The 15,231-nt window shown below is 48.3% G+C and overlaps 1 protein-coding gene across 4 annotated transcripts in view; it reads right to left on the bottom strand.

Annotated features, from left to right (window-relative positions):
• SIL1 (SIL1 nucleotide exchange factor) overlaps positions 1–15,231 on the bottom strand; it is a 100,706-nt gene that overhangs the window by 77,695 nt on the left and 7,780 nt on the right. Inside the window, exon 3 of one of the 4 annotated variants that reach the window (XM_041119367.1) lies at positions 3,066–3,221. The exons of the other annotated variants lie outside the window; for them this stretch is intronic. The gene's annotated coding sequence lies outside the window, so the exon portion shown is untranslated. The remainder of the gene's footprint in view (positions 1–3,065; positions 3,222–15,231) is intronic. 4 annotated transcript variants of the gene reach the window in all.

Here is a 15,231-nt window from a genome sequence, read left to right as displayed (position 1 = left end):
CCCTGGTACAGAGCTCATGTCCTCACTGCTACATGTGTAACCATGCTCACGCACACGCGTGCCCCCACTGCCTCGCAACACGAGGCTTTAAATCCACCTACAGCGTTCAGCTCACTACTACTTCTCATACTGGGGTAGGGAACAGAGCAGCCTGCCAGCACACAGGCTGGAGAAGTATTTCCTTTGATTGGCTCTAAATTTACACGCTGCTAAATTAAACTAAATGAGGTCTTTTGAAAGAAGATGGGACTGATTAGTTCCGTTCAAACACTCCTTCATTACTCATCCCTCCATCAAGTCTGTTCCTACTCCTATCCAGGTTTTAAAGAATTTCCTCCCATACATGCAGTCCTAAATATCTTTCTGTCTCTGTCGTCCATCAGGATGGCACATCAAACGCAGACTTCCTTCCTTCCTTGAAGCAACCATCTCCTATTCCACGAAACAGAAAATATGCTCACAGGCACACCCACCACCAACTCCTGCCACCAAAGGACCTCTCCCCACAAAAAACTTCGGGGACATGGAGGGAGTAGAGTCCTCTCCTTCCCCTCCTTTACTGCCAGCTTGTCTCCCCACTCCATTACATTACTTCTTCCTCTTCCTGCTTGGTTTTTGCTTTAGCCAAAAAAAGAAAAGAAAAGGCAAAACACCGCATCATGCTGGTCAGTGGTGGACATCTAGGAAAAAGCAGCAGAGCAGGGAGCACAAATAGTAATACATCTGATGCCCTTCTGCATCTTCCAGAAACTCCTGACCCAGGGTCTTCCTGAACAGCAGCCTCTATCTTTGAACTCAAATCCAGATCAACTGGATTTTTGTTTTTCCCATTAATTGCTTTTGGAGCAGATCTGGACTTCTGACACCCACAGCAACTCGGCAATGAGTTCCACCATTTAATTCACACCATGCATGAAAGTACCACCTTGTATTTCTGACCTGATGCTTGATATCCTCCTTCGATGTCTTCCTCTTTTCTAAAGGGTCAAAGGACCACCTCAAGGACCTACAAGCCCTTACTAAACTACAAACGGAGTAGAAGCAAAGCGCTCCTTTTTCAGAAGACGGGCAAAGACAGCCTGTGACCAAAGCTTCCATCTCTGTCTTGGGGCACTGCCAAGTGCAACCAGGCTACAACTAACACCCACGTTCCTGAGCTGGAAAACCCAGAGCAGAGTTCATGGGCTCAAACTCCACCTGCTCCGAGAAGATCAACGTATCCTTCTGGCCAGTGCCACAGTCAGGACCTCAGTCTCAGACTGACCAAGACATACAGTCCTCCCCTCAACTCACCTTGGAATAAACTGCTGCTTTTTACATCGGAAACAGTTTTTTGGTGGGGTTTTGTTTTTTTTTTTAGTTATAAAACAAGCGGCAAAACTGGGATAATGAAAAATAGATGTATCCCTAAAACTTTACCTGCAAGCCTAGAAATAAAAAGAGAAAAGAAGAAAAAGAAATTCAACAAAGCAGTGGCTGAAAGAAAATGCACACTCCCATAAAAATAGAGCTCACGTGTACCAAGAAGGCTGGTAGCAAATGACAGTACAGACTCTTTAAAGCCTACAAACTCATGCCTGCCTGGAAGATGACATCTGCACAACAATTAGCAGTTTGCTTAGGTCCCAGGTAGGCAGGAGGAACTAACATGTGAAACACAGGGGTTTGAAGCTCCTGGAGAGAAGTCTGCACAGGCTGACATCTCATTACAAGACAGACACACGCAGAGGGCATAAGAGGATTTCCAAACCAAATGTTATGTGGATACAATGCATTTTTAGAACTGACCCTTGCAGCTCACAAAGCAGAAAGGGTGGTAGACCCCACCTGTATGGGGAGCATTTGCTCTTATTTAGGGACATTATTTTGGATCCAGCAGCACCCATGTACAGCTGCAGCCAGTCAGCACCGGAACCACTACAGGAGGACCACAAATTGCCCATGTGTGGAGTGGGGTGTTGTTTTTTTTCCACAATAATCCTCTTATGTCAAAGAAAATCAGGTACTAGGGAATGAGCAAAGGGTCACACTCAAAGAAGCCTCTGTTCCTGGGGCAGTCCTCCTGTCAGAGCAGGCAATGTTCTGGGCTCGCAGTGCAGGGAGGTTCTGCTCCGCAGCTCCAGGAAATCCTGTCTGCACCAGCAGCCACAGAAACAATAGCATTGCCATTACACTCTCTATTAGCAGGGACATTTTTACTGATTTTACTAGCTGTGCATCAGTAAATGCTGCACAGCCCCGTGAATAAGTTTGCTGTAGTCATAGGTGACAGTTCAAAGCAAGTCAGCATGAGGAACATATTTCATTAATGCCTTCCACTGCTGGGAACACACCACTCTTTCATGTCCTAACTCAAAGCCCACACTGCGTATACTATGCCACTCCAATAAATCCATCTGAAGCCTCATCTGAATTCTGATCTGCTGCTTGAGGAGAGCACATGGACGTCCCAGAGAGCTCCCCGGCCCCCTTGCCAGGCTCTGGTTTTAGAGCCAACTGGAAGCAATAACAATAAGCTAATCCTTGTTCTCATCTAGGGATCGAGGGAGCAGTACGGGAATTATAAGTCTTGCAAAATTGTCTGCAAATTTATTAGTTCAGGCCAGGTATCTGTCCAGCCACCCTTTGTTGAGATAGCTGGTGGTAACAAAAGCGTCAACAGCACACTATGTGTCTACAAGCACAAATAATTCACAGAGCTCCCCTCCCTGAGCATAGGTCAGCACTGGAGAACAATCAAACAGGAAAAGACATCAAGGAACACAGCCCAAGCATCCTTCAGCTGAACCGGTGGCACGAAGACCTCCAAGCACTCACAGCTTCTTAGGCTGAAGCCAAAGTTTGATGGGCAATAACAGTCAAGGAAACTATTTTAAAGACAGACGTGTAAACTAGGATGTCTGATTGAAGAGGTGCACTCAGGACACATACTGCAATCAGTGTCAAGATCCCTGTTCAAACACAATGTCATTTTAATGACGCTGGCATCTATGGCTGAGACCAGCATGACATGCTAAGTGAGGCGCCATACAATGGAGAAAGAGAAGGAAATTTAGCTGACTGACCTGAAATTTTCTTCCTCTGAGCAATAGGGTCCCCAGGTCTGTAATGAGCACCCGTTTTTGCTGACTTGCTACTGAAGAGCAGGGCAGTGTCAGTCAGACAGACACCTTGGGAATGTCCCATAGCCAGCAGTCCCTCCTTCTCCCATGACTGTGCAGCTACACCAACAGGAGAAAGAAGAGGTTTTAATCTGAAATTCAGCCTGTGTGTAAGAGAGGAAACAGCTGGTGGACAAACAGAGGATTACTAGGAGACCACAGGACACTCTGCCCTTCCCCATTTCATTACAGTTGGGTCTTCACAACCCTCTGCTTTCAAACAGATGAGCAAGACCAATCTGCAAATAAAATTATCCTCTCTTCTTCCCAGAGGCACAGGGACGCAAAGGCTCCTGTTAAGTACAAACCAAGCTAAGAGAAGCCAGCCCGGAAATACTCATGTTTTGGTGGACACAGGCCCAGATGACCATGTGTCTGCTTAGCAGGTCTCAATCCTGAAGACTTGCCTCAGCTCTCCCTGCCCTGACAGTATGTGGACATTGCACTGTGGCTTCTGGCATGAAGCACAGGATTTCTTGGATTACCCCTGGAAATGGGAACCATAAGAAGACAACTTGCCCATATTAGAAACCCAATGGCTCTCATAAGAGAGAACACAGGTCCTGTCCTTCCAAACATGTTTACCTGGAAATGGTTACCTGCAGCACGTTTTAACGTGCAGGATCCAGCAGAAAGACGTGAGCTGATGGGCAAGATGCTGCAAGAACCACAATGAGCTACCAAACCTTGTACAATGTGAGCATTCCCTACTGCCTTCACTAAGAGCAGGACTTGTGAGTCTCTGATACCACTTTTCCCCCTTAAAAGACATCTTCATCTTCTTTTCACACTTTTTCTTCCCCAAGCCAAGGCCCAGCAATTAATTGCACTTGCCCTAGGTGCAGTGCCCAGGTGAACTGCCGTGGCTCTGCACAGCTGGCACAGCTGGCAGTGGCTCTGCTCAACAGGCACCTGGGAGACATCCTGCTCCATACATCTGTCTGAGCTCACTCCTGCCATGGACAGGTCCTGATCAGCAACATTTCCAAAAGGAGGCAGGAGTGAATTTTCCCTTCATTAAAGCCAACGTTAAAACTACAAAGATCCTGGAAGAGATCTGAATGCACTTGACTGATCAAAGAACTGGATCTGAATAAAAATTAATAATAAAAACAGAATAAAATAATAATAACGAACCTATCTATCACCTTATGCAAAGCAGGAGAAGAGCCCTGAATGGCAAAACCAAACATAACAAGGAGCTTCCTTCAGGGACCTACACAGTGCTCCTGAGGGAGTCCCAATTTGTTTGTCCTCAATTCTCCCAGGACAAACCAGGCAGGAACAGACTTCTCTGGGTACGGACCCACCACATTGAGCTGGCATGGGCTCTGCACAGCTTCGAGGTGTGACGTTGCATCTGCTTCTGCTGCACTCAGGATGCTCTCAGCAGCTCTGCTCCTCCTGGTGTCCTGCCATTGGGAAAGCATGCTCATGCCTCCAGCGAGTATCCCCAGCTCCACACAGGAGCTCTCTGCACCAAGAGCCCCCAAACCTTGCCAGAGGGTCCCACCTGGGCATGAAGCCCTACGTGTATGGGTGAAAGACAGGACAGTGAGCACCACTTGTTTGCAAACACCCTCAACCCTACCAAGATTTTAGCAGAGAAGGCGCAGCTGCAATACAGACCATCTCATTGATCCCGCTTATGAAATTGCTTAAAAATCGTTTATTCTTCTTGCTTGCTCCTCATCATTTACTCCTACCAGGACTCTTCTCTGGTGTGTTAAAAACACTCCTACACAAGGGAAAAGTTGTGGGAACACCTTCCCGTATTTGGCTGCCTACAGAGAACCCACGCAGCAGGAGGCCACGCTTTTAGGTTTACAGGAATAAATCGTGGCTCGAGCTCTGCTGGTGAGGCACAGCCTGCCCCCAAGCAACAGGTCCTGCTCTGACCTGCAGCAGAAGCACCGCTCTGAATTGGGACCAGCACACGGGAAGAAATTTTGACATGGGGCGGTAGGGATGGGGAGGGAGGAGGATAACCATGGCAGAAACATGTGCTTACAGAGCCTGGAATCTACTGTGCAATGATGCAACTTTTATAACCGCCACTAACAAATAATAAAAATAAATATTAATAACCCCTACAGGCTACCTGCTTAGCTAACATCAGTCCCTCTAACAGCAGCTCAGCTACAATACCACCTAACGTTGGTCTTTCCTACAAGCACTGCCAGGTGCCGATGCAAGCAAGAGCAGAGCACGGATGTCTCCAGTGACAGGAGACAGCACAGCAGCACCCGGGCACGGTGAGGGCAGCTCTCAGCACCCGGCGGCTTCAATGGCACCGGCCACGGCTCCGCACAGGGACAGAGGAGTGGGTTGTTGCAGGTCATTTACAGACAAACCTGGCATCGCTCCTTCTACCCGACCACAGCAACTCCGACTGTGTTGTTTATACAACCTCACACAGTTTAACATTAAGCATCACTTAGTCTATTAATTAAATTTACTTAATGAATTCCTTCAGAAACCAGTGTTCACAGAAAACACTGCTCTCCAGAGGGCCAGAGCACAGCTTTATACTTTGGTGGTTTGAAGTCTGAGCAAGGCTGCCGTCATCCTCTCCACCCGCTCATTAGCGGCGATGGCAGAAGGGGCCACTCTCCGCCGTGGCTCAGCAAGATCCCCGATCCCAGGCGCTGCAGCCAGTGTGTCTCCAACAGTCCTCAGACCCTCCACGCTGGAGAGCCCTGGGTCCAGCATGGGGGGGATCTTCTGCTCCGCTCAGGATGGAGTGTACAAAAGCAGAGCATGCCTCAGAGGTCAGAGGACCAAATTTATCATTCATTATTTATAAAAAATGCATCTATCTGAATTTCTGGCAGCTGCTCTCGCAGTGCTCTGCGACAGCCTGCACACGCACGCAACACCCTCACTCTGCAGAGCTTTGGGGCTAGCAAGCACGTTCAAGTCCGTACCAGAGCGTGGGCGATGATTTGCACCAGTTTAGGACTCGCCTGGAGATAAGAGATGTACAGGGACCTTCAGGACAAACATCTTTCTGAAAGCTGCCACACTGCCTGACCTCAACCACGTGAAACAGCTTTCTCCTTCCTCATCGCCTCCCCATCACCCCAAAAGCCAGCTGAAAACATGTCTCCTCCTGCCCTGCTCCTATCCCTTCTCCTGCTCCTTGCTGCAATTTCCCATGTACAGCACATACAATTGAGTGATATTTCCCCCCCGACATGTATCTATCGTTTCCATCAGCCCCTATTTGCAAGGTGATGCCTTGCCTCGGACTAACCTGGGAGCCTGCCAGTGTTGAGTATATTTTTTTTACCCCTTCTGCTTTCCCAAGCTTGGAGAATCTAACAGGAAAGAAAGCGCACACCACACTAGCCAGGTCACTGGGCACCCTGATGTCCCACTGCAGCTGGGCCCACAAAGAGCCAAAGATTTAATTGGCATACTCCCAGCCTCTCTGGAAACAGCTTTTTGTATTTTCCAAGTTCCTGCTGTTCACTCATGGCTCTTGCATCGAATAACAACCTCCTTCCCCTGTCAGGTGCCAGCTTCCCTATAAAGAGATTCAATTAAGAGGTTAAAAAAACCATGTAAAATTCAAGCTCAGTATTAGAGAAATCCAACTCTGATGTATCAGGCACACAACTCTCACAGCAGTACCCACACCACGCTGCCTGCCCCAGTACAAGCATCTATCCCCTCTGTCTGTATCTCAGCTTGTCCCCGCCAAGACCCTCGCTGCCGGCTCCAGCTCAGCCCAGAGGTTTCCCATCGGGATCGCCATCTCTCCTGAGCTAAGGACACCCGCTGCCACAGCCCTGCGGAGCAGCTGGTGCAGAGGTGCCCCGACAGCGGGCAAGCAAAGGGCTTCTCCAGCAGCCCTATCAATCTGCCAGAAACGGTGAGCTGTGAAGTTTATGAAAAATGTATTTCCTCACCTCTACAGTGCACTGGGCGGCAGTGACAGCTCTTACTCAACGTGACGACCCACGGGTACAGGTCACAGCAGGGAGCAGGACAGCACGCAGGCAGCAAACGTGTGGCTCGCCTGTCGCGTTCTCTGGCTATGTGGCCAGGATTAATGTGGCATGGCAGCCCGTGGGATTAATTGCACGGGACGCCTGGCTGGATGCCCAGCTCAGAACCTCCTTTGCAAGCGAGTTGGGCTCCCCCACACTTCCAGTTTTATGGCAAGTTCCCAGTTGAAAAGGTGGAGGGCCACCGGGATCTGCCTCATGGGCCAAACCCCCCCAGGAGCTGCCAGATCAGCCACTGGCACCAAAATCCAGAATAAAGCCCTAACAAGCCAATTTTAAACCCTCCCCTGAAGGGGAATAAGGAGCTCTCTGGGGATGAATATAACCTACGGCCAAGCAGGTTCCCTCGGGATCGCTCCTGGCTTTGCCCTGAATCTCTGCATGAATATGGGCAAGTCGTTCCCCATGCTGGGGCTCAGTTGCTCCACTCTTAACACAGATACCACGGCTATAACCAAGGCAATCGCGGGGCTCCTTCCACTAATGTCTGCAGTGATATCTTCACGCGCTTGGATGAAAGGCGTTATCCGAGTCTGCTTATTTTTTTCCACTGCATTAGTACTTTTAAAGTGGTCTCAGTGGTCTTAAGCAATTAAGCAAGCCCTGGGACAGTAATGAGCACAAAGAGAGATCCGAGAGACTACCAGTACCATCATCTAGAAACGACTCTCATGATGATTTCCATTCTTCTACCCAGGCATTTCCCACCAAGACTAAAAAGAGAGTCTTGCTCCCCAAGCGTAAGAGCCTCCCCAGTCTGAAACCAAAGCAGAACAGCCAGCCAGCAGCAGGCAGCATTCGTTCAGCAGTTTTTTTCCTAAGGAAATTTAAAATAGCAAAGAGCTCCAAGGGCTGCAATTGCAGAAGTAGATGCAGAGACATGGGAAGCTGAAAGAGAACATAATTCCTTCCCTCTCCTGTTCTTCATCATCTGCCACCTCTACTTTGGGGAATGTTTTTTTGCCTTTTAGAGCTATTTTAGATGTTACTTGTAGCAACATATGGAAAAAACAGTTTGAAATGTGACAGTGTAGCCTCGCTTTAATTAAACAATCCCTCAGGGACCCCATAATTGCTCCGGCCAAGCGCAGGTGCTGGACGCTGCATGTCTGCTTCCTCGGGCGTAGATGCAGGCCCAAGTCCTCCAGCAGAGGAGGAGGTTTCACAGACCCCTCTGGAGGCCCGACTGCCATTATTAGATGGCCCAGATCATCCACAGGGGCTGTGACCTTCCTGCTGTCGTCCTGCCTTTTGCCTCATCAGCCTCCGCCAAGCAGAGCTTTGATCCCCCAAGTGACTCCCGGTTCAGAGATCTTCTTTCCTTTTGCTGCCTAGACATGAAGGATGCTGAGCTGGAGTTCCTTAGCATCTCGGCTTCGGAGGGGCAGACTTTGATGTTGCACAGAGTGCCCGTCACTGCGATTCATCTGGTCTCTTCAAACAGCGGCAGAGCCACGGCTTGTGATCTGTGCAAAACAGCGTTTTCCTTGGGGAAGAAAAGTCACGCTGGCGCTCCTCTCCACCTTGTCATGGCAAAACAGGCTGTATTGGTGCTTCAAAGAGTTCTTCAACCTTAAATCCTTACGACATGGTGACAAATCAGGGAACCTGCCTCTACATCTCACGAATCCCAGCAGAGGTTATGAAAAAGCATTTCTGCGAATGCCTTAGCCACCACGGGACCCTGCATGTGCCGTCAGAGTCGCACCAGCCTCCACGCTTGAGGGCTGCAAGGTCCACACAGCTCCTCTCTGCAGGGAAGGCTCAAGCAACCGCTTCACTAGCGACATTTGAACCGCGCCATATAGGTGTGCACAATGAAGGGTCATGGATAGACTCAAAGAAGTAGTAAACCTTCCAAGCAGTAGGACTGCTCCCAGTCCACAGGTCCCTCCTGAGCTCCATGACCATGCTCACTGCTCTTCAGAGCCATGGGGTTCACTCAGGAGCAGTACCTTAGCTCCATCCCACTGCCCCTCAGCCACAAGAAAGGCAGGCTCCAGCAGCCCAAAACCTAGGCTGGGGAAGGAGGGGAACAGAGATGCGACCAGGAGTGGTTTTCCTCCACAATTTTCCCTTCTAAGGGACAACGACTGTGTTTGTAACCTCAGCACCTTCCAGTCCAGAATGACAAGACCCACTGTTTCTCATCTGGAACTTGGACCAACAGCCGGAGACCCAGCCACTTAGAAGGAACATCTTTTTGTTAGAGAATACCCTACAAAGAGCCATTTTGTGGACTGGCATATCTCAGTAGGTGAGCAGCACCAGTCCACAAAGGGTCCTTTCTTTGGCAGTCCTGGCTGTCACTGCATCTGCTGCCTCTGCCACGCACCCACAGGCAGTGGGAAGCAGCAGCCAAAGGATACAGTGATTTTCGCTCTCTGTTTCTTGGCCTTTGCTGTACTTGCAAAGCCAAGGAGGACTCTCAAAATCTCCCTGCCTGCTGTAAGAGCTAACAGCAGGCTGTTAGCCACTCATACTCTTTAAGCTCTGATGAAAAATGTAACTGCAGCACCTTTCTCTCTGCTGTGAGACAGCAGAACATCCTGAGCAGCTTCCTCTACATGCTGGTGGTGCTACAGCCTCATCTTGCCACATCTGGTGGGGAGATGGCAAATCCATCACAGGACTGCCAGGCCACATTTGTACAGAGGGAGCTTCTCCCACGAAGACCAGAGACTTCAGTTGCTCCCTCCTGCAAGCAGATTTTATCACATGATGGACAAACTATTCTGCAGAGCTTCTGCATCAGCTGCCATCTAAAAAAAGCTGTGATGTGAATCAAGGCTGTTTCAATGACAGCCTCTACAGTGACTTCCAATGACCGCAGACATCACACGTCAAGACAAGTTTTGGCACTGACCCTGATCCAGGGAGTGAGAAATCTCAGTGCACCCAGAACCAGGCAGGGACGGTTACTCACATGTAGAAGGGTTTGCAGCATCAGGGTCAGACCACATATTTTTTCTGAGGCAAGGACCCTGTCATTTATGCATTAAATGGCACATTTATTCTGCTAGTCATGAAGGAATAATAATTACAGTGGCCTCCAGTCTCCAGTTCTTTCAGTCTGTACTTAAAGAAAGAGCAAAAAAGGACCAAAGCAAACAGCGCTTCCACAAAAAATCTCTGAACTGGCTTTTAGTTGCTGGACAAAAGAGCGGCAGCTGATGAACCACTTCGCTTATTGTCCCGTCTAATTTCTATTTCATAACAGCAGCCCGGCACTGCAGGCAAAGCACTTCAGGAGGCAAAGCACCGCTCGGGTGGTTGAGCAGAGCTGACCTTCAGACTCCTGCCTCATTGCAGTGCTCCAGGTGTGCCACGACTGCCCAGAACCGTGCTGCCTGCAGTGCTTTCTTCTTTAACCGTAGGGTAAGCAGCAGTGAGCCAGCCCGGGCATCTGGCGGGCTCTATGTGGCTAAGTGCTTTTCAATGGCACTGGAGGAGCCAGCACACGCCGGTGGGTCTGTCCATGTGCACCGCTACGAGATGCTCTCTCACAAACACATTTCTAGTGCACATAACTCTCATTCTAATCATGGAGTCAGTCCTGTTTCAGTGGAGATTTACAGAGATATTTTTTTTTCTCAGAAGCAATAATAGATGGACAGCAAGAAAGAGAAGAAATTAATGAACACCGTAATTATTCCCAAAGTTGCAAATAGGAGTGATTCCTCACCCTGAGACAACTCTGGAAAACAAGATTAAAATGCTTAGGGGACATATTCTCAAAACTGTAGGTAATAGAACAGATAAAATGTATTTACAGTATCTCACAGGGGACATGTACTTTTTATTCTGCTGAGGAATGTAATATTCCAGTCCTCATTACATAGTTAAAAGGGTGCCCTAAAAAAAGCAACTTAACAAAGCACCTTTAATGGCAACTGGGTCCAGTTCCAGAAACAGAAGCTCTCTTCTGCCCTGCACACCAAGGCGCAACAAGAAACACAACCACCATCTGCAGGAACACCCAGCACATAAGCAACATTAATAATCTATGCAAACAGCACAATTTAACAACCGGCAAAAAGAAGGCTGGAATGGGAGGTGGACTACAACAACACCCCCTCCACTGACACTTTCTAAGAGGAGGAGGAGGGCAGGCTTGCCTTCCCCAACTTCCCCGGTACCCGCAAAGCTACGGCTGCCAGCTAACAGACTGTGCCTGAAGTACCCACCAGCAGAAACAATTTGTCATGTGTCAGATCAAATAAACTCTTATGAGACCACTGTACTCCCTGAAGCAGACGGCTGCCAAACTCCAAAGGAGAAATCCAAGAAACCTAGCTGGCCGGTGTCAGACCCAAGTGCTTACGAAGACCAGCACACTTTTCATTTTTAAAACACATCAGTACAACGCAATCTGTTCCTGTGCAGCACTCCCATGCGAGGCAGCCATCAACAATATCCATTACTAAAAAGAATTCGGTGTTTAAATTATCACACTGGGATGAAGCTCCTCATAGTCCAGAAACTTCACGTTCCACATCCAGCAGCACAGCATCTCGCTCATCCTAGGGAGGCATTAAGAGGGCTAATGTTTGTCAAAGAGCCTTGGCGTGGTAAGGTGCTGCAATGGATTACCATCCGTCTGAGCAAGCGCTCCTCCTCTCCCAGCCAGCCTCGCGCTCTCTCACTAGAAGTTAATTCCCCCAAAACTGAATTACAGATTACTTTTTTTCTTTTAAATAGTCCTAGAGCCTTTTATTTTTGTTCACTCCTGAGCACTATCATAGCTTCCCATGCCCTGGGCTTGTGTCATTCCAGACGTTGTGTCGAGGCCCGTTGCAGGTCCCCCATCTGCAGCACAGTCCTGCAAGAACCATTAAAGCACAGGCCCTAGACTCCCAGCACTGGCTCTGCTGCAGGGCACATCGTTCTCTCTCTGTTATCCTGCTGGACAGGAGAATGAGCCCCTAAACCTGTTCTGGGCACATCTGCAAGATTTAATCGTGCCAGCCAGTACTGTGGGGAACCAAAATCACTCACCTGCTCCTGCAAAGATGAAGCTTATGCACATACTGGTCCACACAGAGGGCAAATCCCTCAGCCCAGGGCTCAGCCGCCTGCTCCAGATGTTCCAGATGCCAGCGTGTTTCATCTGGGGTCAGCCACCTGAGCCCCAGCATGGCCAGGAAAACCTTTCCTTCCATAGAAGATGAATAATGGCCCCAGAAAAGTTTATCTGCAAGAGGCCCGAGGTCCTTGGATAGGAAGCTTGACCAGCCCACAGAGGAGGTTAGCTTATCACAATGTGAGAAAAAAAGCAGGAGATCCACAGGAAGGACATGAGAAGTAGGAGATGCTGCATTGAGTCATCAAAAAGCAACTGCCTGCCCCAAAACCCAGCAGTGGAGCCTCAATTGACACTACATATCAACAAAAAGAAGTGAGAAAAGGAAAAAAACCTGGCAGCCTAAAGCAAGGAACAAGGGAAGAACAAGGTGGCAGGCACAGGGCATTCCCCTTGCTATTGGTAGCACCAGCGCAAACCTCAGCTGCATGGTTTTTTTTCCAGAATTTATTTAAAGAGCATCTGACGCCTCATGACAAGTTACATTTAGACACTGGTTTATCTGTACCAGGACTCGTCTCCAGCCATAGGGACTGGCATCAAGCACAGGACACCGTCTTGCCAGCCTTACTTGGACAGGATTGCTGTTTCCTACAAGCATCTCATCCAGCACAGAAAACACCATCAGCCGGTACGTGCACCAGGAGAGCTGTAAAGTACTTGTGGAACTGCTTTCCAGCAAGGAGAAAACATAGGCTGTTACTGTAACACAGAAAGTGTTAAACCAAGATCTCATGAAGGAGGAGGTTAGCAGACAGAAGTCTGTCATTTACAGCAATGCTTTTCAGGCACTTAACAGCTGCAGAGATGCCAGTCAAGCACCAGGTTCCCACAGCCTCTCCCAGGCTTTACATGCTCCAATTTCGACCCAACAGCTCTTTGGATAGTGACCCACCCCGGGTCAGCCAGCAGTGAGCAGAGCCAGCACCAGGCAAAGCCAGCCCTCGCCCGCAGCCACCCCGCTGCCCTGGCCCAGGATCCATTTGCAGGCAGGTTAAGTAGGCAAAGCTTTAGGCATCAAATCTCTGAACAGAGGACGGGGGGTCCGCCTCTGAAGAATTTACCTTTTTTTCAGCTCTCTGACTTGGAGAGATTTCAGAGAGAAATGAAAGGGCTATAGTGTGCTGCAGGAGTCCAGGGCACCTGCACTGATTTCCTCAGCAAATTCTGCTTATGTTTCTAAACAATGGAAAATTTCCCAAACACTAAGAGAGGACAAAACCCCTGCTAGCCACCAGAAAACAGCCAGAATTCAACAATGCTCCAGCTAGCAATCTCATTCTGCTCCTCAAGCGATTCTCCACACAAACCCAAACAAAGGAGCCCATTTACATCATCACCAATGAATTTCTTTACCAGTAGAAAACTTGTACAAGTGCCATGCTTGTGAGTGCCATTATGATTTCTAACAGCCTCCCGCTGACGTTGAACAGACTTTCCAAGCTTCTCTGCATACATTTTGTACTTGATTACCCCACACTTGCTGGAAGAAAAGGAACAAAATGCACTCAAGAGCCACTTGCTTATTCCTGATTTGGGTACAACAATGCTGGATGCAACAACATCATTTTTACCTCACGGCAACCTCACTGCGCCAGGGCTGGTGTGCACCACATCCAGCCACTGGAGACAGGCGTTTCCCACCAAAGGAATGAGCACCTCTGTCCCGGCTTCGCTGGAATAATTTTCTTTCTAGTAGCTGGTATAGTGTTGTTTTGGATTCCATATGAGAAGAATGTTGATAACACACTGATGTTTTCAGTTGTTGCTAAGTAGTGTTTATACTAAGTCAAGGATTTTTCAGCTTCTCAGGCCCAGCCAGCAAGAAGGCTGGAGGGGCACAAGAAGTTGGGAGGGGACACAGCCAGGGCAGCTGACCCAAACTGGCCAAAGGGGTATTCCATACCATGCAACGTCATGCCTAGAATATAAACTGGGGGCGGTTGGCCTGGGGAGGGGATCACCGCTCAGGAACTAACTGGGCATCGGTCAGCAAGTGGTGAGCAATTGCATTGTGCATCACTTGTTTTGTATATTCCAATTATTTTATTATTATTGTCATTTTGTTATTATTATTATTATTATCGTTATTAGTTTCCTCCTTTCTGTCCTATTACACTGTCTTTATCCCAACCCATGAACTTTACTTTTTTTCCTGATTCTCTCTCCCATCCCACTGGGTCGGGGGGAAGCGAGTGAATGGCTGCATGGTACCTAGTTGCTGGCTGGGGTTAAACCACAAAAGCTCATACCCAGCCCTTTGGTTCTGTAACCCTGATGAGGACCCATCTCTACAAGCCATAATGCATTAAGCAACAACACAATATTCAAAACTAAGTCCAGAGCTTGCAGCAGAACTTAGATCACCCAAAGCTCCTGCTGGAAATTTTCCATAGTGTAACAGTTCATTTTGTGGGCACGAAGAGATCAAGAAAATTAAGTCAGAGTAAGAAGAAAAAAGTGCCCCTGAAGTGAGTAACTGCACTAAAGCAGCACTTGTGAACAGGCCAAGTACATTTTAAGGGCTATACATTTTCACTTCCACCGTCCTGGAAAAGAAAATGGAGTGACTTTGTTCTGTATGTATATTGTCCACCATTTGTTATTGTCTGTCTGTTGATGCTTACTTGAAAAACAAAATTTAATTAAAACCCACAGTACTGCATAGCCTGCCTTTGAAATATGCCCGCATTAGTGGATCATTACAGTAAATGAAATACAGCTTCATACCGTATTTTTCAAATAACGTCCCAAAACATTTACAAATTAAATAATACTCTTGCAGAGAGAAATTAAGAGACACAGTGTTCAGCAAGGGCAAAGAGATGTTTACAGATGAAGTCTGAAATGAGACATGGAGCTAGTGAGGCAGAGAGGTGCCAGAGGGCTCTTCTAGACCTTGTCAAGGCAGTTCTCTGTCTACCAAAAACTAGACAAAGAAAGAGTGTGCCAGTGCCAGGCAAGCAGAAAGGGC

Source organism: Aquila chrysaetos, chromosome 22 (genome assembly GCF_900496995.4).
Source record: "Aquila chrysaetos chrysaetos chromosome 22, bAquChr1.4, whole genome shotgun sequence".
NCBI classification, from domain to species: Eukaryota; Metazoa; Chordata; class Aves; order Accipitriformes; family Accipitridae; genus Aquila; species Aquila chrysaetos.
This window is presented reverse-complemented; position numbering and strand designations above follow the sequence as displayed.